The sequence below is a fragment of the Perognathus longimembris genome, chromosome 9, assembly GCF_023159225.1.
Source record: "Perognathus longimembris pacificus isolate PPM17 chromosome 9, ASM2315922v1, whole genome shotgun sequence".
Lineage (NCBI taxonomy): Eukaryota > Metazoa > Chordata > Mammalia > Rodentia > Heteromyidae > Perognathus > Perognathus longimembris.
In genome coordinates this window covers 25,938,455-25,957,259 of record NC_063169.1, presented here as the reverse complement: position 1 = coordinate 25,957,259, position 18,805 = coordinate 25,938,455, and the positions used below count along the sequence as shown (strand labels likewise).

Genomic DNA, 18,805 nt, shown 5'->3' with positions numbered 1-18,805 from the left:
TAATATATGGGTTAAGTTCCCAGTGAATGACACTCTCCCATCTCCAGAAACATCATAAAGACAATCAGTTGCTGTGTGTCTGGCAAGTTAATGACTACAAGCCCAAGGGATGAGAGAATGGGAGAACATTAACATAGATAAAAAGAACCTTAAGCAAATTCAGAGGAAATAGGAAAAAAAAAGTGAAGGACTCACCTCTCCCAACTCTCCCCCCCACCAACTACATAAAATACCCTTGTTCAGAACAAAAGTATTACCAAGACTAGTCTTTGAAATGTGCTCATCAGAATAATCCTACACAAAATGAAGGGGAGGCCAGTAGGGACTCAGAGAGAGATAAGGAAAAAGGAGTGTTAGAAAAAGATGTAAGTAGTGAAGAAAGATAAGAGAGAGGAAAAGTGGAGAAAGCTCCATGCTGAGATAACAGGGTAAGGATGCAGGCCTGGGGTCAGGTTTAGGAGCAAGTAAAAGAGAACCTTTTGGGGACAGGACCAGAGAGGTATAGGACAGGATATCCCTCTACCAGTCTCCTCAACACTGCAATGAGGCTAGCAATCATGATATTCTACTCTAAGGTAGGTACCAATCTAGGAATTTCCTGTGATTATTTTATTTACTCATCTAGCTCACAGAAACAATGCAAGAAGGAAATTATGTTCAATGTATCGATAACAAAATTGTAACTCTGGGGGCTGGGGATATGGCCTAGTGGCAAGAGTGCTTGCCTCGTATACATGAGGCCCTGGGTTCGATTCCCCAGCACCATATATACAGAAAATGGCCGGAAGGGGCGCTGTGGCTCAAGTGGCAGAGTGCTAGCCTTGAGCAAGAAGAAGCCAGGGACAGTGCTCAGGCCCTGAGTCCAAGCCCCAGGACTGGCCAAAAAAAAAAAAAAATTGTAACTCTGGACATGCGCTGGCCTACAGATTGCAATTGCCCTGTACAAAGGATAATCTTCCTTATGCCTCCTAAAACACTAGTGGTCAATATTATTTCAACTTTGCATGGCAAGAAATGGAGACATCCAGCCTTTGAAGGAGCCACTCAGTCACACAGCTTCAAGAGGCCAGGAAGCATGTGAACTGAGACTCTATCTAGTGTACCTGTTTCATTGTCCACCCTCCTTGTAGCTAGTTCCTGATCTCAACTTTAGTCTGGACCTTTTGGGTGGATATGTGCCAGGCCAACTGGAAATACTAGGATTTGGGGATTATATTCCAAGGCCATCCTGACTGTGATTCTGTAATGAGCCTTTTTTTTTTTTGGCCAGTCCTGGAGCTTGGACTCAGGGCCTGAGCATTGTCCCTGGCTTCTTTTCTCACTCTGCCACTTGAGCCACAGCGCCACTTCTGGCCATTTTCTATATAAGTGGTGTTGAGGAATCGAACCCAGGGCTTCACATATAAGAGGCAAGCACTCTTGCCACTAGGCCATATTCCAAGGCCTGTAATGAGGCTTTGAGTCTTAAAATATTGGGTTCATGACCCTTTTCTGAGTGAAGCAATTTTGTCAATATCAGCCCCCAAGCCCTAAAACAACCCAAAATGATCATGACTCTCATTCTAATAACAGGAGCCATGCTACCAAGTTGTAGCTATGGTTTTCATAGTGGACTAGCTTCATGTGTAAGAAAATCTTGTTCTAAACCCAAATCTCTTGCCTATAACTTCTGTCTTATGTCTTTGGAATAAGTCAAATACATAAATATTTTGCCTATCTTTCTCTTGGTTTCTCTCTATCTTTTTCTTGGTTTCTTCAATAATTGAGCATCCAACACACTGTTGTATGGCTTTTCCATCCCCACACTATGTGCACATAGCTCTTAGTGTCTCTGTATCCTTTCTCTAATGTACTGTCTTAATGGTCTTAATGTGGTCTAAGTACTGCAAATGTCAATGGAATTGTTACTTCTCTTTCTCTGGACTCAAGAGTTCTACTGTCACAATTAAAAAGACACTGCTAACTTTGTCAGGGAAAGGTACATAAACTCTGGCAAGACAAGATGGATACTATGAAGGAGGCAGTCTTGGTGCTGTGGGATCTCTGAGGAGTGAGAGCAAAATTTCCAAAAAGGATCAAAGAAAGCTCCTTAGAGGAGATGGCACTGGTTAACAACAACTCAAATTAGTATACAACCAGGTGAAGACAGTGCAAGATCTTTCCAGGTAGATGGAAAAGGATTTTGCAAACATGAGCAGGTATGAAAGACCATATAGAACTGCTTGTTCTTTCCTATTTCTCCTCTTTTTTGGTGGGTGGGGGCGGTGGTGGTTTGGGGCATTATTGGAGTTTGATCTCAGGGCCTGCCTCGTACTTGCTAGGCAAGTGCACTTGAGCTATATTACCAGCACTTTCTGCTTTATTTTTCCTTTTAGATGGGATCTCACTTTTGCCCAGGGCTGACCCAGACAGAAATCGTCCCACTTATACAAGTTTGGCCCACAATGCCTGAAGGACAATGCCCACCTTCTCTTTTCAATTCCTTTCTTCAGTTCTTTTTGGACTTAGCTTTACTCTCTGATGTTCTCTTCTTTCAAGGCAGGGATATACATCCTTCTTGTGTCTTAAGAAGTATCTGGGGGCTGGGAATACGGCCTAGTGGCAAGAGTGCTTGCCTCCTACACATGAAGCTCTTGGTTCGATTCCCCAGCACCATATATATGGAAGACGGCCAGAAGGGGCGCTGTGGATCAGGTGGCAGAGTGCTAGCCTTGAGCAGGAAGAAGCCAGGGAAGGTGCTCAGGCCCTGAGTCCAAGGCCCAGGACTGGCCAGAAAAAAAAAAAAAAAAGAAGTATCTGGGCTGGGTGTAGAGACTCCCACCTCTAATTCCAGCTACTTGCATCACAGTATGAGGTCAATGCACTTGAAAAAGTGCAAGACCCTATCTGAGAAATAAACTATACGCAAAAGGACTAGGGTATGCCATAAGTGGTAGAGCCCTTGTTTAGCAAGTACAAGGCCTCAAGTTCAATCCTCACTCGTCCCTCCCCTGCCCAAAGTAGAAGTATCTGTTACAGGGAGTTGAAAGGTTGTTATATAACATTTGTTTTCTGTAAGCATTATGTGAGTCTGCATTTCACAGATTGTACCTTTACCTTAGTGAACTATTTCTTAGGGTAGGAAGGCAAATGACATTCAAGAGGCATACACAGCCATGAGCGAACATACCCCAGTGCTGTGGTGGAATAGGAGAGGGGTCTCTAACCCCTCTATCAGCTGACCTGAGTTGTGAATCAATGCCTCTAGCCAGCAGTGTTTGAATAAAGCATTTCAGGATTTCCATCTTGTTTCTAAGGCCACCACTCACAAACTCTTCTCAAGGCAATTTTCTCAGGCTGGAAGGTGGACAGACTTGGAGTCTCACCTTTGCAGGTAACAGTATGAAAGTTGCCTCAAGTGATAACTTACACACCTGCCAAAGATTCCTCTCTTCCTGTCCTTTCTCTGCCTTTAGCCTCTGGCATCAACTCAAGGCCCCCTTCAAACTTCTGGCAGGTGAACAAAGTAAAACACCATTCAGAAACCTGTCCTATCAAAGGATAGAAGAGACAACAGAGCTTTCAGTAAAGAACCCTAAACATCCCAGCAAAAAGTCCCAAACAACCCTGAAAAGTGAGAATAAAACTACCAAAAGCTGACAGAGGGTAACAAGCATTACTTCCAGCCCACACTTGTCCTTCTAAAAAAAGCCAACCAACTACTGAAAAAACCCCTGAAATGTATGAAATCTAACATCGTTAACATATTTCCTGTCCTCACATAGCTTATAAAAATGTTTCTGAGCTATTCCTTGGCTCATTTACAACGATGAGAAGGAGCAAAAAGGAAATGCAACAGATGGTACGGAGGGAGGAGGCATTACCATCCTCTTTCCCAGTAATTTGTCTTCACAGTAATTTATCTGTCCTGGGCGAGATTTCAAACCGTTTTTCAGATGTACCAATGGCTTACTCCGCTCAAGAACAATGAAGCTGAGGATCCTTTAAAAAGTGGCAGGTCAGAAGGCCTGTTTATTACTATTTTTGTTGTTTCCTCTGTTTCCAGGCTTCCCTCTGACCCTCCCCAAAGTGACTCCATGGGAGGATCTAATCTAATACTGATTCAGAGCTGACAGGTGGTACATGCATAATTAAAGATGACCTAACACAGAATGCTCTCATTCCTGGCATATTATCAGACACTTAAGCAAAGCAATTATCAGTAAGCAATCTTTTCTGTCAACAGAGATAGAGATGAAACATTTCTTCAATTAAGGATTCTACAAGGATGCTGTATATATCTATCCATCCACACATACTTGGAAATCTTTAGTTTAATACTACATCAGCTCACTGGAACACCTTTGACCATTCAACAACTGCTCCCCCCCCCTTCTTCCCAAAAGGCAATTTCAAACATCAAAACTGGGACAATTCTGGAATTTTTGTCAGATCCTGATGAGCTGAGGAGGAAATCTCGACATTTTTCTGCTGAGGTTCACAAATATATCAAATCTCTCTGAAAGGCAAAATGTGAAAAAGGATAGGGTTCACATTAAAGCAAATTCAATTAAAATTTTTCCTTCAAAGCAAGGTTTTCCCCTCCCCAATATCAGAAGGAGTCAGAGAATTACTATCAAGCCTTAAAACTTCATCTTGATCCTAAGTGATTTAAAGCATTTTTTCTACTTGGAAGAAATAAATGTTATATTTTTAAAAATCTGATAAGGACCTTTACCAAATGCCTTTCCCATTTTGAGTGAAGGATGAAAAGGAGACTGCACTTCCTATCAAGTACTTTTTTAAAAATAAATTATAGTGCATTTGCTTTATATAAACTAATGCATTTTAGTCTTCCATAGAACAGAAATTGCTTTAATTTTATAGTGAGACAAGTGATTCACTTTTCCTTTTTTTAGAGAGTGATTTAGGAGTTAATGGGTTTTTGAAGCCCATGTTAAACACTGCCTTCTAGAAGACAGAACTTCACAATGTTTGTGGTGCATATTTTGCCACATTTCACAAGAGGTCTTATTGTTTCATTTCTTACATCCTTATGTCATATGTGAACAAACAACCTCATTGTTCCCTGGATCATGTCTTTATAGGCTCTCTGGTGGTAGGGCTGTGTTGTTGTTTGCACTTTTTTCCCCCTCATCAAGCCAGAACAAAAGTCTCTTTTTCTGCAGCATTGGGAACTCAGGAACATGGCAGGGCAGGGAGTAGTTGTCAGTAGGAAACACCATAATAATGTAAGCAAAGTGCTAATGGTAATGGGCTGACTTCTGACAAGCAGCAGAACAGTGTCTTCTACCTAACAGACTTTAAGGTAAAACAGAACAGAGGCACTAACAGGACAATTAAGAACCACCCAGTACACTATCAGTGTACCACAATGCATTGCCTTTCAGAAATGCTTCACTTGGAAGGCCTTCCATTCAGAATATTATGGAGAAAATACCCACCATCTTTGGGGAAAACATAATCAGGTGGAGGGGAGATAGTGACAAGCAGGATCATTAATGGGAGCTTCAGCAGGACTCAAAGCTCCAGTTCATTATATTTCTCAGAACTAAGAATAGCTTCTGAATGAGTACTCACAATTCTCTACAGACCCATTTCTCCTAAGGAGCTCCCCCTTTCTCCCTTTCCAATTTCAATGTGAGAAGAGGAAGAGTGTGTAGTGAGACATGGAGAGGGAGGCAGGAACAAAGGAAACTCTTCAGAATGGAGGGAATCAAAATCAGTTCCATCTCCATGCTGTCAAATTCCTTCCATCAGTATTTGACTCCAAAGTACTCAAAGATGGAGTGTAATAGCATACTGCACCAAGACATCTGGGGAAAAGTCACATGTGCAATGTGGCAACAATCAAATGCATGTAATTTCCCAATCGATGTCTAGATGAAGAGAAATATATATGGAATAAGGTGCATTAAAGTGAACACAGAAAATGGAGGCATTCCACTGATCTTACTGAGGGAGAGCTTGATTTCCCACACAGGTAAAAGTCCCTGGTTGTATAGTTACAGTCAATGAACAAAGGCTGCAAGGTAGCCTGTGTATGCTAAACATGGCACAACGCTGACATTGCATGTGAAGCCTTTTACAAATCAATGTTATTTCACAACATCTTTTAAGGTAAGAATGCTCTGCATAAAATAGAAATACCAGCATTTTATTGTTGACCAAACTTTCTCCTGTCTACCCCTTAAATCTGTTTTTCTAAGGATTTGACTAAATTAAACTTTATGTAGAATGACAAAGACTGTAACTAAGGCTGCAATGTCCTGATGTGGATAGGGCATTATTTTGGAATGAATAAAAGTCAAATTTAAGCCAGGCATTGGTGGGTAACACCTGTAAGCCTAGCTACTCAGGAGGCTGAGATCTGATGATCACATTTCAAAGCCAACCTGAGAAAGCAAGTCCATGAGACTCTTATCTCCAAGTAAGCACCAAAAAGCCAGAAATGGAGTGGTGGTTCAAGTGTTAGAACACTAGTTTTGAGGCCCAAAGCTCAGGAACAGCACCCAAGTCCTAAGCTCAAGCCTCAGGACCTGTACAAACACAAAAAAGTCAAATGTAAGAAATAACTTCTGCAATTCACTTGTGCCATTTGCAAGCCTTGTAAACAGACTCTGCAGAATCCCATGTATTTTCCCAGCTATGTGGCTTCCAGAAATGCTTTCCAGATTAATTTCACTAAGGACAAAGAATGACACAAACTTTAAAGTGCATCACAACTGATGTTTCATAATATCTGTCCATTCAGAAGGGGGCATTTACTTGCTCATTAACAAGTGTTTATGACTAATGCCAGAGCAGCTAGCATTGGCTTGTTCAAGAACTGGCATTTAGAGCCAAACTGGTCAAAGATGACTAGCATATCTTCAGTGACCTAGAAGGTAGCAGTACAACTGATGTACTTATTTTCTTCTGCCAATTCTTTTCTAGAGATGGTAAGACAGATCAACCCATCATGGCCTCACTTCATTGCAGAGGGATTAAAAAGAAAACAGAAGTGGAAAAAAATAAATAGTTTCTCTCCATAAGCCATACTCTAGGAATCAACTGTTGTTAACATGGCGTTCTTTTGCAAAATGCAATATTGTGTGCCAGTGCAGCTTGTTTCCCTTAGGGATGGAAGGTGGTGTGAGGAAGGTGGTGACAGGAAAGGACTGAGACACACATGTTCTTGTTCAGATGGGGCTGGAAAAGAAACAATGTGTTACTCAGAGGATGGGAATTAAATCCTCACAATGCATAAAGAGAAGGGAAAAGAAGGGCAAGCATGTATTGAACACCTACTATCACCCAGGTGTGAATGATACAGAGGAGAATCCAGCACTGACCAGTTTATACAGAATAACTTTCATTCATCCCCTAATGGTTGATTGTAAGCTGTACCCTGAGCAGACACAATAATTCCCTCTCATGCACATGTCTGTCAATTCTGTAAACCGATTAACAAAGGAAAATACAGAATTCTCTAGGCATAATGGAAGCTCATGACTTCCATCTCTGCCCTACCTCCCGCTTCATGCTGACAGCCTTCTTTTCCTCCTCTTGTTCCAACACAATGCCTTCAGGTCTAAGTAATGTAATTTACTAGAGTGGGAATTCCTTCAGTATCCCTTGTAGCCCTTGGTGACAGTATCATTTATGCTCTATGGTGTCACGGCCCGACACCGATACATCAGCCCTCATCCTTCATTCACAGCAGAGCATGCCACTGTGCCTTCCACTGTGCCCTTCTTCGGTGAATGCACACACATTTGCTCCATTCAGCTCTAATTATAAACCTTGCTTGCAATACTCTGGATTTATATTTCTCATTTCAAATGCCAGTCTTATTGAAAATTCCAGTTTTCCTGAGGATTCATCCATTAACGATAAACTAAAGCATTCTATGACTGAGTGCATTAAACCAGCAATGTGGACATGCACTTAAAATACCTCATTAGAGTCAATCTCCATTGCAAATGCTTTACATTATTCAACCAAAGGAATAATGAGTCTGGCCCCAGCTAGTGCCTCAAATTTCAAATGGAGGATAGGTTAAAATCAGCTCTTATGTAGCAGGCAAAAGCACACAGTGTATGGATGGGATGCATTTCAGAATTTCTGTCATTCGTTATGAAGGTGTGGGAGGGAATCACAGCCAGAGCCTAATTTACCACCTTTTCTAGTCTATGATTTCTACGGAAACTTAAGTCTGCAGCAAAGTGCAATCAGGCTGGCAGAGACAATGGTGTGTGTGTGGGGGGGGGGGGGGGAAATGGGACTGAGCTGTATCTGCAACACCAGGAACTTTGAAAGTCACCTGGAAGGAGTAGCTGCTCAGCCTGAGAAGCTTTCTTCCATTTTGCTCAGCAGAGGAAAAATAGGTACAACAACAGCAGCTGGATACACAGGGGGAAAGAAGATATGGTGGTAACAAAAGACAAGTTTCTCTGGAAGAGCTGGCAGGTGGAATGTCCACTGCAGACTGACAGCTCCTAACAACTTAACACCCAGAAAATGGGATGATGTTGCTGAGACAGGAACTATAATTAGCAGCAGTGGTATCTGGGACAAGCATGATAGGACATATCACGAAAAGGAAAAAAGTTACTAAAGGAAAAAGAGAAAGTTATTTTACAAAAGCAGCAAGATACATTTATCGATGAAGTAAACCATCACTGTTTTCTATCTGTACCACATTTTAATTTCTTCACTTATTGGTCTCATTTATCACTTCTTGTCAGGTCCCAGGTGAGGCAAAGTCAAGATGCTGTCACAATTTCTTCTTTAATTTGATAAATGGAGAACAATATTCCAGGAAGGTCATGGAGGAGGCTGAAGGTTATGTATGATTTGAACTTTTTGCATCTAATTGTAAAGCTTGTAAAGTTAACAACAACAACAAAAGACATGTGATGCCCACAGCTATGACCTTACACTAGGAAAAACTTTGATGGGCAGAAAAGGACTCAAAGAAGGGCAGGTATACATGATATGAAATAGAAAATAATTTAGAAGAAAAATAATGACAAGAAAGGCAATAGTATTTTTTTTTTTTGCTCATCAGCATTTGGCCATCTCTAGGGTTGAGATGTAACCAGAATCATAATAAATGTAACATTTTCTGCAGGAATCCACACCACCATGGAGGCTAATTGCTCCTTACGTTTTGCTCATTCCCACCTGAAATATTTAAAACCTTGCTTGCTTGATTACAACATTAGCACTCTCTCTTTGCTAATGTATACCAGCAGGCCCTACAATTAACACGCACAGATGTTAGAACTGAAATACCCACGTTTAAATAAAAAACATAGTGTGAGGATAAAAATAACAACATGCTCGATATAATGCAAGTCTGGAAAGGAAAGACAGGCTTACATTGTAGTCATTTAATTGCAAAATAAAAACAACCCCAAAGTAGCATTAGTAACCTATGGAGAACCAAACCACTCTACAAATGTCGGTATCCTGCTGACGAGGCAATAGTGGACCAGAGGCCAATCCTTTGTTGGTTAAAACTACCAAATACCCTGGAAATCTCCAACACTTCCTAATGATTCAACAACACAAATGAGAATAACACCATCATTATTTCATAGAGAGCTCGCTGGCTCTATGCTTCATGTACATTACCTCATTGAATCTTTGTGATCACCCTAGGAAGTAGGCAGTCATCCTCTTTCCATTTTCAAATAAAGACACCCAGGCCTAAGAGAGACCTAAGGAGATGTTAAGCCAATAGATCAAGGTCAACAGGTAGCTAAGCCAAGATGTGCTTGGGGTCTTTTCCCTCCCAAAGCTCTCATCTCATGTTAGCCACTGTGCTACATTGTCTGCCACTTCATTGCTGTCTTCATTTCTCTGAGGCTTCTGGAATGATTTCCCTCTTGACTCATGTATTTCACAGATGACATCAAACCAAAAAGCATACAACACTTACAGCCATTCTCAAGTCTCTGGAAATGTCACAGCCCAGCAGTCAGTGGAACGGGACAGCACCATCTCTGGGATCACGAGCACACAAATTTCCCTGTATATGCTGGTACTGCCTCTCTTTGGTGTTTCTTCTAGCCACAAACTGGCATGTTATCACTAACTGTGGTTGCAGTAGACTAAGAGGCCAGACAAAGGGGAGTTTTTCCTTGGTTAACTGCTCCTGTAACATCTGTGTCTGCAGAGGTACTACAGGATAGGCATGCACTCACCCTTTCCTTTCCCACCTCTGCACACACATGTTTTCCAATGTCTGAACACCTTTCCTCACTGTTCTAGTAGGTGATAAGAAGCAATATTCTAACAATAAGCCCAAAAGGTAAACTTCGTAAAACAGCATTTCCAGCGTGGCCATTGATTTTTAAAAAAAGAGACTCAAGGATTCCATCACTTCCTCCATTCTTCACTGACACAACTTGTTTATGTATGAGTTGTGCCTTTCTTTCTTCAGAAGAGGAAAATGCTGATAAACTATCATGTGTAGACAAACAGCGCAAAAACAAAACAAAACAAAAAACCTGGATGCCTTTTGCTATTTAAACAGAGACATGTTTATTTCCCAATATACCATTTACCAGACAGATGCAAAGATGTGGGCAAACTAGTCATCAGAATCAACAGAGTGATTTTGCTTGCACTACATATTCTGATTTGTATGAATCTTATTTTTAGCAAGGCACAAAGGGCAACAAATGGAAAATCTTATTGTAACCGCTACTTTTTCTGGGCCACCCACACGACTCCACCTACCACACAACTTCACAAATGTAAAAACCCAGCCCGGGGTTTGTCCTAACAAGGGATGCAAAGTGGCTAAGATGCATGACATTTTTTTCCAGTCAGTGTTTGTACTTTCATTCTTTTTCTGTATCAAGACTTTCAGGGAAAACAAGGCTGAGTTATCTCTGAGTATGTTTAAAGACTCTAAGTTGGTATGTAATTCAGTGTACTGCCATGCCTGCCACAAACCACATGTCAGCTGACCTTGAGCAAACAAATGCACCCCAAACTTTTTATTTGGGACAGGTAAATTGTAATATTTCCTTTTGAAACAATGATGACATCTGAAAAGTTTTCTTCTAGTTCACAGAAACAGCTTGTAAAACAGAGCAGACTCTTAGGAATGACTTTGCCAAGCATAAGCCAACAGCATTTGCCTTAGATCTGCTTAGATCAGGACAGTATTCCTTGTCCTCCCTATCCCTCTGTTGGCCTTGACCACAGTTTACCACCCCACAGCTTAACGCTTACTAAGAACTACTTCCAAATGAAAGTGATCAAGGAGGCAAGAGTTTGGTGTTCATAGACAACCACCTTGACAGCAAAGAAGAAAAGACTTTCACATGTCTTCTTGGAGCAAAGAGATGATAAAGACATTATATTTTTGATTACTCATTCTCCAGATTTTTAATGAAAATCTAGTTATTAAGGCCTCTAGGTACTCAAGAAAATGCTTGGACTCACTTCCTTACATATGTAACTGTAGCCCCTCTGTACATCATCTAGACAAAAAATTAAATTAAAAAATGCTTGTTCTCCAAGTCCTCTGCAAAAGAATGATAGCAAACATATGTATGCAGGGACTAATATTTAAACATTTATCTAGATAAATAAAATAAGGAAGACACAAAAGAAGTCAATTCAGAGAAAAAATCATTACCTGCTTGCTTGCTCATTATCCAGAAGGTAGAGGAAATGTTCATTCATCCTCTGGTAGCTAACGCATACCCAGCAGAACTAAGATCTTCTTCAGACAATGCAGATACTAGAGCTAACGTGTTGTCTCAGAAGATCTCTTTTGGGCTTTAATCCACTAGCGTCAGAACTTCTGATTTGTGTTGTAAAAACACAGGCAAGTAATTACAAAAAAGTGGGTCACACACCACTGAGAAACAACCACATTGTCCCCATGTCAGACTCCAAATGACTGTGCCATGACAAGGTGGGAGGGGTCTGAACACAGTGAAAGCAAAACTTTTATGTGGTAAGAAGCATTTTAGTTTTCACTAGTTTAGGTTAGAGAAAGTTGATCTCAATGTCAATTACAAAGCCAACTGTTAGTGTGCTCTTGAGATTATAGGCCAAATGTTGGCTGTTAATGTAATGGGATTCATATACAGTGTCATAAACAATCTGAAGGAGAGTCTCAGGCTTAAATGACATGTCAACCACCTAATAGCTCATGCTCTGACACAGTTCAGTGAGAGACAAATCGAAACCAAAGATAAAGAACCGAATTCTTACTATCCATTCTAGCAATCTCCTTCTCCAACACAGGATCAAAGTACTGGATACCACTTCCCCACACCTGTACTCCATCAGGACATCAAGCACAATCACAGATATTTACCAAAGTACCCCTCAACATCTGCGGGAGGACAGTAAAATGGAGTTACTTGAATTGCACCTATCCATTCATCTGTCACTCAGGAGCTTGAGAACTATTCAAGCCAATCCATACTAAATCCATGTTACTTGAAGGACACAAAGGATTTGGAGGTATGCAGGAAGAAATCTCTGCTTTCAAGGAACTCAGTGTCTTGTACTGGGGATGGTAAGATCTAGCTAGAACCAATATCAAACAGGCCATTTGCTGAAACAAAATAATCTCTTAGCAGATGCTTACTACTTCTTATTGTACTCATACTTCCCATATGAATTTCCTATGCTTTATCTGGATATTCTTTCAGATTACTTTGGGTAAGGGTTAGGACTCGTCCTAGCCCTAAGTCTGAGCACTCTCTAAATGAAGTACAGTATAACTATGCTCTCTAAATTACAGATATACAGCACGACCCATGGGAACAAGCTTCACACCAGAACAATGCAAAGAAATGCTTCTTTGAAGAGGAATAAGGATGCGAAATTGAAGGGAGACTCTGGATTCCAACATAAGAAGGCAAATACGTCAATGAAATGTTGTTGTCATTCATTATAGAGTTAGAATTTTATTGAACTCCACATTGTTTGGAGTATGGATAAGGAATGGGGGATGTGGCTAATCAGCCTTTCCTATTTCTGCCAACTTGGCTTATAAAATACTGACAATTATTTTAAAATAACCAGGACACAATCAACTGATCTAGTGGTAAAGGCATTTGTATACAGTCAAATATTCCTTTTATGATTCCAGAGGCCCACAAAGATCATGAGGATGACTCCATATCATTCTGTTCCACATGATAAAGATACTGATGAGTCTATGCAAGTATTTGCACAAGAATCAATTAATATAATTTGAAGGGAAAAAAGAGATTGTCATCCAATAAAATGCCATCTGATGACATCATTCCATTGTCACCAAACTGTGCAATGTAATCAGTTCAGAATCGGTGCTATAAATTTGTTATCAGTTGGTAGGTTGAAAATGTCTGAGAAAAGTACACAAAATTGTGAGGTAAGCCAGGTGCCAATGGTATATATCTGTATCCTACCTACTTTGGAGGTGAGGACAGAAGGTTTGAGATTGGATACCAGTTCAGAAGAAGAGTTCAGGAGACCTTCTCTCAAAAATAATCAGTAACAAGAAGGCATGGAGGTGTGGCTCAAGGGGTGACGTGCCAGCCTAGCAAGCGTGAAGCCCTGAGTTCGAATTCCAGTACCACCAAAGTATGAGTTAATAGCTACCTATTAACTCATACTATTTGTGGAGCCAGACTGTATCACATTTTCTTTTTTATTCTTTTCTGTTATAATACAGTTTATACAGAATAAATATGTATGGTGATGTACCACCTAATAAGGTTTTAACAAATGGTGGACACTATACAAAAGCTTATAGTACTTCCATTATCATAGCTGTTTAAGTATACACTATGACAAATTAGCTAATGATACAACTCTCAGAACATCACTGTTATCAATCAACCCATGACTATATTACTTTTATGACAAGCAAAACAAAGGTACTTCTATTTTGATAAAATGGAACACATATTTCCTGATTTTGACTTTTCGTAGACATTAATTAATATAGAGGACCCAGGGTAAGAATCTGGGTAGGTGACAGTGCATGGAACATGGGAAAAATACACTAGACAGACAGGTTATAGTTTCTAATAAGGGACTTTGTAAAAAATCCTGCTACCCTGAAAGACTGCAAATACTATTCTGAGGTGGAAAATTGGGAAGGCCACCATGACTTCCTATCTCTGCACTTTCTGGCTGCAACAAAGCTGTGTGTGGTGGAGCCCTCTGAGTAATCAGGAGAATGGGGGTATCCTTGAAGGTCATAATGTTAGTCTCCCAGGTTAAATCAGGGCTCAAAGCAAAGGTGTCATTTCACTAGTGATAGGTATTTCCACACAAAGCACACAAACTACTTATTTAAAAAAACACACCAACAAATTGGAAATTAAAATAAACTGGCAACTGATATATAGTAGGAAGTTTTGTAATACAATCCAGCTCTGTCTATTTGGAGATTCTCAGGGAATACCGTCTGAAAGTTTTATTTTCTATACTAACATATGTCAACATGTTGAGAACATCACTCCTGTCTGTACTGTTAGTACTCATGTAGCTAATGAAAGTTAATTTTGATGATGACATGAACAAAGTGCAATTGTGAAACTGAATCTGTTAGAAATAATATCATGCATTCTTCTTTTAAAAAGCAAGAATTGGCTTTAAAAATCATATACATAGCCAGGAGCTGGTGGTCCACGCCTGTAATTCTACTTACTCGGGAGGCTGAGATCTGAGGATCAAGGTGGAAAGCCAGCCTGGGCAGAAAATTCCATGAGACTCTTATCTCCAATTAACCAGGAAAAAAAAATCAAAAGTGGAGCTGTGGCTCAAGTGGTAGAGCATTAACCTTGAGCACACAAGCTCAAGTACAGCACCCAGGCCTTGACCTCAGGACTTGCACATACATAAACCCATTTAAACAGTTCTCAAGTAACTATAGGAGTAAAATATATAGGCTCATGAATTTATTGAATGTTACTTTTTTTTTTTTGGCAGTAGTAGGGGTTGAACTCAAGGCTTCAACTATTTAAGTCAGGCCCAAAGTCCTTTTTGCTTTAGTTTATTTTTCAGGTAAAGTCTCATGCTTTTTTGCCTGAGCTACCCTTAAGCCATAATTCTCCCATATTTACTTCTGTTATAACTGGGATTCATGTTTGTGTAACTGTATACAGCTTTATGCTATTTTTAAAATTGTTATTATAAAAGGTCATGTACAGAGGGGTTACAATTACATGTCAGGTAATGAGTACATTTCTTTTTGGACAATGTCATCCATTCTCTCATCATCTCCCAGTTTTTCTCTTCTGTTTCTATCTCAAGTTTTATAGTTCATTTTCAACATAGTGTATACCACCATAACCTTCAGATTATTTCTAAAGCATACACTGAAATCTAATGCTTAAACTCTAGGCCTTAAAAGGTGTTAGAAGGCAAACTTGTATAGTTTCTCAAGAAGAAAAAAAAGAATGCTGTAGTTTTCTCAGGGAACATTTTTAGAATCTTATTAAGGTTTGAAAACAACTACAGTGAAACCTCAGCTAAAAGGACTAGTTGAGAACAAAACAAATTTTTGTTGTTGTTGTTTCAATTTCCTGGCTGACAGCTAATAAATGGTATTTTGTTGAAGACCTTTCCACAGCAGTTTCTTTTCCTAATTATAAACCATTTAACCATTCTCAGTGATTCAGCAGGTCAATGTCACCAGCTATAAATATCATCCAGTGTGTATTTCTCATATACAGAAAACCAAAGTTATCTTGTTTTTGGAGCCATTAGTTCTGAAAAAGGGAAGTGGGGTGTGTGCGGTAGGGTGTGGGGGGTAAAGGGGCAGGTGGGGTGTGTGGGAAGGCTTGGGTGAGGGTAGAAAGTAGGAAGCTCAGTTAATTCAGGGTCTAGTAAACCGAGTTCCAGGTAGCTATACAATTAGTAAACACAAAGTCAGTGTCTGGCAAAAGGCTCATCTAACTCTAGGAAATCTGAGGTGCAAACAAGGACACATCCAAGGGGCTCCTCTACCTTATGTCATTTTACCTGGGTAGTGGTCACTTTCCTAGTCTTTTCTGGAGGGATCTGTTAGTATGCCCACACAAAACTATGGTCTCTGAACTGAGTGGTGCCTTCTTAGATTAGATTCCATATCCATGCCTTTCTGCTAAAGTGTAGGGTGCTGGGTCCACATGGATGCTAGAGGTGACTAAGCCCTTGTTTTGTTCTCCCTTGGACTTTTTCATCTGAATTTTCTTTTCTACAAAGCATTTTAATTGGTTGAGTGCCGGTGGTTCATCTCTGTGATCTTAGCCACTTCGGAGTCAGACCTAGAGGATTGAGATTTGAAGCCAGCTCTGGCACAAGAGTCTGTAAGGCTCTATCTCCAATTTACCAGAAAAAGCCAGGCTGGCAGTGTGGCTGAAATGATAAAGCACCAGCCACGAGCAAGCACAGGGTCCTGACTTCAAGCCTCAGTACCAGGGTATTCACAACCACCCGAACTTTTTTCTTTTTATCTTTTTTTGCCAGTCCTGGGCCTTGAACTCAGGGCCAGAGCACTGTCCCTGGCTTCTTTTTGCTCAAGGCTAGTACACTACCTCTTGAGCCACAGCGCCACTTCTGCCTTTTTCTATTTATGTGGTGCCAAGGAATCAAACCCAGGGCTTCATGCATGCTAGGCAAGCCTTCTACTGCCAAGCCACATTGCCAGGCCCCTAATTATTTTTTGAAATGTCATGGCTATTGAGTCAGAAACCTTTTTTTGCTTTGCCGTGGTCTCTACCACCTACATGAAAGCTTGACATTATTTTTTTTTTAGCAGGTTTGGGAAGTTTAGTCTGAGAAACAACTAGATTTACATACATTGTCCTTTAATTCATAAATTCTCCAATTTATTGCCTGTTTTTGGTTTGCTATTTCCTTAAGCCAATTTACATGGTATGAGTAGGTACATATGCATGTATACACACACACACACACACACACACACACACACACACGTCTTGGTATGTTAAAGAAAAGGAGACAATTTAGCGTACTGTATTGAAACCATGAACTTCTATACACTACTCCAGAGATTCCAACCTCTTGTCAGCCTCAGGGCAAGATCATGGACCTGAAGCAACATGGCTATTGGCTTGGAGAGAATCTGCTGTTATTCTTCAAAGACAGCATTCATTCTGGTGACAGAATAGAAAAGCCAAGAAAAAAGGGCCCAGTAGGCTAACCTACAGGGTTAGCATATTCTCATGAGACTGCAGTTTGCTCACTCACTTGTCCTGTGATTTAGGGTATAGAGATTTGGTGGTCAGGTGAAATATTACCTTGCTGGAGAATGTAAAGAGGCATCGGAGAAGTTAGAGGCCTGGTAGCAGGACAGTCAGCTGCTTAGTTACCTGTCATTTTCTTTTTCTCCTATACTGTGCCTCAGAGGCAAGTCTACAGTCTCTCTTTCTACACACCTGCCTCTCCTTAGTGAGGTCATTAAGAGTTATAGTCGGGCACAAATGCCCTTACCCTATCTGCACAGTGCTCTGGGCATGCACTGGTATATGGATACAATTCAGAGGCGCTAGATGAGCCCAACTATAGGAGCACAGGTGGCTGCCTACATTCTTCTCTACACCCTAGTGAGGCATGTTCCTCTAGGTGGCATTTTGCTTGAGACTACTGATATTTATGATAAATTTCCTTGATGGATTCCAATGGGTTTGTCTCTACTCTAGAAGGAACCACATTCCTAAGAATGTGTTCCATTTAGCTGATGCTTTACCTTTGCACCAAAATCGAGAGACACAGGGTAAAAAAAGACAAACAACTACAAAAGCAATATTTGCAAAACTGTTTGGTGTAAATGAACTGAACAACTCATGGGGGGGGGGTGGAAAGGAAAAAGGGGAGGGGGAAGGGGGGAAGGAGGAACGAGGTAACAAACAGTACAATAAATGTATCCAATGCCTAATGTATGAAACTGTAACTGCTCTGCAATTCAGTTTGATAATAAAAAATATATTAAAAAAAGAATCAGGGAGAGTTCAGGCTCTGCTCTTACTCTCCCTTTTCAAGGTGTAATATTGCTATCAAGCATTAGTTATTCTGTTTAGTACTCTTGGAAGGAAGGTGAACTCTAGAACTGATTTTTTTTTTATTGTGGTAACAGACATATTACATATCATTTTAATGCACATCATGGTGATGTTAAGTACATTGCGCTGTTGTTCAGCCATCAACCACCGATTCTAAAATCTTATTTTCATCTTTGCAAATTCAAACTCTTTATATATTAAATAATACTTTCCCCCATTTCTCTGTTCCCCTTTCCCAGCGTTGACCCTTCTATTTCCTGACTCTACCAACCTGACTATTCTAGTTATTTCATGTAAGGGAGAACATTTAAAGATGATTCACAGCTAGCTGATTTTATTCAGTATCTTCAAGGTTTATTCACATGGTAGCATGTGTCAGAGTTGTATACCTCTTTAGGCTGCAAAATGTTTCATAGTATGTACACACCCAGTTTTGAATCCATCCATCTGTTGATGGACATGTGAGCTGTTCCCACCTTTTGATTGCAGTGCGTGCTGCTGTTATGAACAAGGAACACAAATATGCATTCAATTCCCTGCTCACACTTGTCTGGGGTATCTACCCACAAGTGGAATTGCTGGATCATATGGTATTTCTGTTTCAGTGTTTTCATATCATCATACTGTTTAGACTTCAGTTTTAGAAAAATAATAAACTTCCGAGTTTTAGTTTTACAGTAAAATTGAGCAAAGAGTATAGAGATTTCTTACATAATCCTGTCCCCCCTCTTCTCCTGACAGTATATATTTTTTAGTGATACCAAACTCAAGGTCCCACCTTG

The 18,805-nt window shown here is 40.3% G+C and overlaps 1 protein-coding gene across 4 annotated transcripts in view; it reads right to left on the bottom strand.

Moving 5' to 3' along the window:
• Positions 1-18,805, bottom strand: part of Bach2 (BTB domain and CNC homolog 2) — a 338,421-nt gene that overhangs the window by 122,734 nt on the left and 196,882 nt on the right. The window contains exon 1 of one of the 4 annotated variants that reach the window (XM_048353831.1): positions 11,642-12,440. The exons of the other annotated variants lie outside the window; for them this stretch is intronic. The gene's annotated coding sequence lies outside the window, so the exon portion shown is untranslated. Of the gene's footprint in view, positions 1-11,641; positions 12,441-18,805 lie in introns of those variants that run through there. 4 annotated transcript variants of the gene reach the window in all.